Raw genomic sequence first — 6,324 nt, forward strand, 5'->3', positions numbered from 1 at the left:
AAAAAAAAAAAAAAAAAAACAGACCAGATAGGCAGCAAGAAGGCTCCCACAACATGGCAGCAGGTAAATAAGAAATTCCACATGGAGAAAAGTGCTTAGTAGATTTCTATGAACAAGAACATCTGAATGGAATTGGAAGTGGTTTTCTGCCTGTGGTGTAACTACCTTCCATTTTCTCCAAAATATCAATAATATCTGCAGCACACAATAGGTATAAGAGATGAATTACCACGATGAAGAAAGGCTGCTGATGGGACAACAGGTAGGAGAGGCACAAGCAATTCTAGGGACCAGGCAGTGTCTTGGGAGCGTATGACAGCAGCGTAGGCTGTTGAGGGGGCTGTAAGCCTCCTTAAAGGGCCCGGAACAGAACTTATCAATCCTCCATCCCCAGCATCAAACTTGTCTCCCTTGGAAATTCATGCAACCACTGGGTGCACCTGCCTGCAATCTATGGAAGGGAGACTGGAACCCTCTGATTTGGATATCTCAGTGAAGGTGACCCTGAAAGTCTGGATGGTCTGTACACATCTGGGTCTCGTGGCTGTGCTGACCACCTTGCTGAGAAAGGCAATCTTTTGAAAAGACTCTCCCAATCACCTCTCAGGTGCATGGGAATGGGCCTTGGGCCCAGAATACTTCCTTACCAAGAGATAAGAGTCCTCACAGCCTGAGCTGGGCTTGTGGGAGTATCTTTCCCTGTTTTGGACTCAATGCATACCCCTTTATTCTGCACAGGTACGTACATTATATGGCACCTGGCCAACCCCACTGCTATTTCTGCCCCACTTTGGGCAAGGAATTGATCCTTCTGCTGCAGTACAAGATGAGTGCACACAGGCCAATTGGCCTTCATGGGCTGCTGGAGGGTCCCACTGCCATGGGGAACTGATGTCCTCTTTTGAAGCTGCTCTTTCTCTGTCTCTTCTCTGTATGAGTATAACATGTGCCATCCAGGGCTTGACTGCATTGTGTTTTCCTTGGCAACTCCAACACGGAGACAATGGCGGAAATGTGCAGACTCCTATCCTGATAACAGACAACAGATGCTACTCGGCCGACACACCTCAGAGAGATGCACTGGGGACCATGTAAAATAACAGATGTGAAAGTAATTAGCAAGCTTCACAATAACGTACAAAGTAAGGCACTCATGGAATAATCTTTACATCTCAGGCTGTAACCTACTTCTTCCAGGCAAACGTAAAGCAAGATTTGTAGCTCGCTGGAGTTCATTTTAAAGAGCTACAGTAAGTTACATCTTACAGTTATGATATTCGAACAACCTTGCAAGTGGCTTTCAACATTCCTATTAATCAAATAATCAGTGAGGATTTGTCATGTAACTGATATTTTGGAGGGATTAATACAGAAAATATATTAATACGTGGTCACTGAACTTAGAGATTATAATGAAGAAGTAAATCGACAGAAACTAAGGGGACAGAAAGAGTCTATGAGGTCTTGTTTCCAAGCCCAGCTCTGGCATCAACTAACCATAACCCTGAACAACCACTTAGCCTCTTTGTGCTTCTTGTTTCAGTCATGAAATAATACATATGTCTGCTCCATCCTGTCTTCTTCATAGCACTGTTACAAAGAGAGCGACAATACGAAAACTCTTTAAAAACTCTGTAAAATAAGGCATCACTATCACTATGAAGACTTTCTTTTTCTTTTTTTTTTTTTTTCTTTTTGAGACAGGGTCTCACTCTGTTGCTCAGGCTGGGGTGCAGCGGCGTGATCTCAGATCACTTCAACCTCTGTCTTCTGGATTCAAGCAATTCTCCTGCCTCAACCTCTGGAGTAGCTGGATTACAGGCACCCACTACCATGCCTAGCTAATTTTTGTACTTTTAGTGGAGATGGGGTTTCACCATGTTAGTCAGGCTGGTTTTGAACTCCTGACCTCAAATGATCTGCCTGCCTTGACCTCCCAAAGTGCTGGGATTACAGGCATGAGCCACCGCACCCGGCCAAAGACTTTCTTGAATTTTATTTCTTTGCTGTTTTATGTTTAGTGTTAGGTAAACTCTGCTTCTCATCTGCATAAAATGTCTGGTCTCTTTTAAAGTGCTCAGTGAATAAATCATTCACCCAGCATCTTCCAAGTGAGTCGGTTCTGCTTCCCTCCCATATACTGGAGAACAGAAGGGCAGAGAGCAGCCAGCCTGGAGGGAGAAGCAATTCAGCTCAGGATCACTCCGATTGTTTTTATGTAGGTAAGAAATGGAAGAGAATACAAAATACCAGAAAATGTAACTGCACATGGGTTAGCATAGTGAGAATGCAGGTGTCTTCAATATCTTTTTTATGTCTTCGATGTTTCCTTTTTTATAGTTGTAATGCTCTTGTGCAATAAATAAAAATAAGAAGAAAAACCTTTATGTATCCTTTGCAACGCTTTCCAATTCACAGAGCATTTTCACGTAGAGTAACTTGATTCTTACTTTTGTTCCGGGAAGTCAAGAGGGCACTGTTACTGATCCCATTTTACAGCTATGAGGCCCAGGCTGGGAGAGATAACACCAGCTCCAGAGTCAATAAGTTCCTTCCGTTACTGGCTCCACCTCCCAGATGAAAAGGGGACGCTGCTGTAGCAGAAACTAATAGGAGTGTGTGATTAAGCAAAAGATTCCTCAGAAGGTTGTTCTAGGAAGAACCAAATGAGGCTATGACTGAGACATGAATGTTTCAGTTTCCAAAAGCAGAGAGAGTAAGATTATACCCATCTTGCCTGTGAGAAGCATTCCTTGAAAGTTCATGAATGCACACAGGAACAGCCGGGCTCTCCTCCCAAGAAGAGACTCAAGCCCCAACAGGAATGGTGGTGGGAGGGGTCGGTGGGAGCACTGGGCTTTCCCAGATAAAAGTTCCTAGGAGCCACAACATTTTGATTGTAATTTTTTGATTTTAAAATGGGTCTAGATTTTATAGAACAGACACTTATTCAAGAAAAGTGACCATGAACAAATAATATTAACAAGCTGGCTGGTACAGTGGTTTATCCCTGCAATCCTGGCATTTTGGGAGGCTAAGGCAGGAGGATCATTTGAGACTGGGTGTTCAAAACCAATCTGGGCAACATAGGGAAACTCTCCATCTCTACAAAAAAAACTTAACAATTAATAACCAAACACTGCATGTTTTCACTCATAGGCAGGTGATGAACAATGAGAACACTTGGGCACAAGGAAGGGAACATCACTCACTGGGCTAGGTGGGGGAGTGGAGGGGAGGGGAAGGGATGGACAGCGAAGGGAGGAGGGGAGGATGGGGAGGGATAGCACAGGGAGAAATGCCTGATGTGGGGGCGTGGGGGATGGAGACAGCAAACCACCATGGCATATATGTACCTTTGCAATAATCCTGCAGGATACAGATGTGCACATGTATCCCAGAGTCCAAAGTAAAATTTAAAAAAAATTAACTAGACATGGTGATGTGCGCCTGTAGTCCCAGCTATTCAGGAGGCTGAGGCAAGAGGACCACTTGGGCCCAGGAGCTTGATATTACAATTAACCATAATCGCCTCACTGCATTCCAGCCTGGGAGACAGAGAGGGACCCCATTTCTAAAATAAAATAAATAACTAGCACCTTCAAGGTCAGCAGGTCTAAACAGCAGCAAGTGCCTCACCTCCAGGCTCATAACCACACTGAGGGGACAGCTGAGTGCAGCCGAGTTTGGGACTGCTCCTCTAGCGCTGAAGCAATGATTTGGAGGATAAGCCAAGACACACACAAGGCAGCTCCAAGAACTGAAGGTGACAAGAGCGAGCAAACTGACATTGGCCATTGCCCAGGCTCAAAGCTCCTCAGTTCCTCCCTGACCCTTCCTGCAAAGACATACAGATGTAAACGTTGACCTGCTCCCTTCCTAAGGAGCAGCAGATACCAAAGCATATCCATGGGGCAGGAGTGACGTCAGGGTCAGGCCTCAGGAATGGCTACAAGGAAACCCCAAGCAGCAGTAATGGGCAGTCAGGGTCAAAAGCCATCAGGAACAAGGCAAGCAGCAGCTGTGAGGGCTTGGCTAGGAGAATAAATTCCCTTCGATTGGGGAATTTGCCTTTTGAAGTCTCTACATCTGCTTACATGGGGGTATTCTCCTCCATAAAACCAAAAATGGAGGTGTCTGAAACCAGCGCCTAAGGATGGGGAGGGCGAGGTCCCCAACAAGCCTGCTGCCTCCGTCAAACTCAGCTCCATGTGTTACACTGAAGACCCTCAATCAGTTATTCACAGACAGGATGATTGGATCAAGTCTGTGCATTTGCCACAGACTGCTTGAAGGGGTACAAATTGGTACAACTCCAAAACAGGGCATCTTGACCATAGCTGGCAAAACTGCCAGAGAATCTATGTTTCCACCAGTGAGTCCTGCTTCTCAGAATTTATTTCATAGGCGTAACCACACAGGTACCATATGGCATATAGACAGGTTTATCCACTGCAGTTCTCTTCACACTAGAAAAGACTGGAAATAATCTAATGTTTCTGAAGAAATCATTTGTGGTACAAAGAATAGAAACTATGTCATTTTTTAAAAATGAATAAGAAAAAAATGTGGTGTTTTGTATGTATAAATATGGGGAAAAATCAAAAAATTAAGTGAAAAAAGGTACAGAACAGTATGTATAGTGTATTCACTTTCTATATGAAAGCAGAAAAAACAAAATTTTTACTCATGTTTGCTCCATTTGTTTTTGTTTGTTTTTCTTTTCTTTTCCTTTTTTGTTGTTTTTCTTTTGAGACAGAGTCTCACTCTGTCGCCCAGGCTGGAGTGCAGTGGCGCAATCTCAGCTCACCGCAACTCAGCTTCCCAGGTTTAAGCAATTCTCCTGCTTCGGCCTCCTGAGTAGCTGGGATTACAGGTGCCCACTGCCACACCCAGCTAATTTTTGCATTTTTAGTACAGATAGGGTTTTACCATGTTGGCCAGGGTAGTCTCAAACTCCTGACCTCAGGTGATCCGCCCACCTCAGCCTCCCTTACAGGCATGAGCCACCGTGTCTGGCCTTTATTTGGTTTTCTAAAACTCTGGAAGGTCTTTCATGTATACATGAAAAAGCAATAAAAATGGTTACCTATGTGGGACGCTGTTGGGCCATGAGAGATGGAGGCCAGGTGGGAGAAGGCCTGTCCCTTTATGGTTTGGCATTTTGAACCCTATGAATGGGTTATGATGTAAAACACGTGTATATTTCTTTGTAAATATCAAGTTAAGAAGTGAAGGCATCAGTGTGTCTGGACCCTAAGAAGAGCTCAGACAGAGGCAGAGGGCACACAGTGGGACCTGACAGTACATCACTACCATGTCTTCTCAAGACCTCGTGGTTCTCAGGTATAAGAGCCATACAAGGTACCTGCTCTGAGACTCAGCATCAGTTCACGTGGAGGTACCTGAAGGAAACACAAGGGCTTAGCAGGGAGTTTAACAAACTCCTGAGACACTGAACATACAGATGACCTTGGGTACACCATATATAAATGTCGACAACTGACCCACAACCCGCAGCAACCAGCTGAAGAAACCAACCTCCTATCTAGCTATAGATAGCCAGCCTGAGTCTATAAGTCAGATTGCTGTCTCTAGGTACTAGTCCAGGAAGCCAAGCAACAAATCCTGTAACAGGTGGCCCAAAATGGCCAGGGCCTTGATTAATAACTGACAGCTTCCCTAATTTTTGTCCCTACTTCCAAATTAAGGCCAACCAGAGAAAGTCATATGTGTACCCCTAACAAATCACATAGGCTGCTCTGCTTCTAGTTGGCCAGCCTGCAGCTTCCACATACCAACAGCCCAATTAGCACACACCTGAAGCTTTCTCACTCTGCCTGCCTTTGAGTCTCTGCCAAAAAGCAAGTGACAGTGACTGACTCCCCTGCTATAGCAGGCTCTGAATAGCCTTTGCCTGTTTGCATTTGGCTGGACTTTATTAATTTCCACATTCCTTTTGGACACCCTTGTTGCCCCTAACTTGAAATATCACAATGGAGAGACGATCCAAGATGGCCGTTTAGGAGCAGCTCAGGATTGCAGCTCCCAGTGAAAGCGCAGAGGGTGAGTGGACGCCGCGTTTTTGTTGCCCAGAGACTAGGAAATAACCGGGCAGAGGTGCTCCACGGTCGCCAGTGCGGCTGTGTCGGCCAGCGCCGCTGCTTTGCCCCGCGCGGCTGCTTTGTCGGCGCCCCGGAGCGGCGGTTCTCCATACAAAATACACTGGTCCAGGCGCCCTTTTGGCTAGCGATTGGAGCCACGGGAAGTCGCCCATACGCAGGTTCAAAAAGGGGACTGAGCAGAGAACCAGGACAGTAGATT

The sequence above is a fragment of the Cebus imitator genome, unplaced genomic scaffold, assembly GCF_001604975.1.
Source record: "Cebus imitator isolate Cc_AM_T3 unplaced genomic scaffold, Cebus_imitator-1.0 Scaffold95, whole genome shotgun sequence".
NCBI classification, from domain to species: Eukaryota; Metazoa; Chordata; class Mammalia; order Primates; family Cebidae; genus Cebus; species Cebus imitator.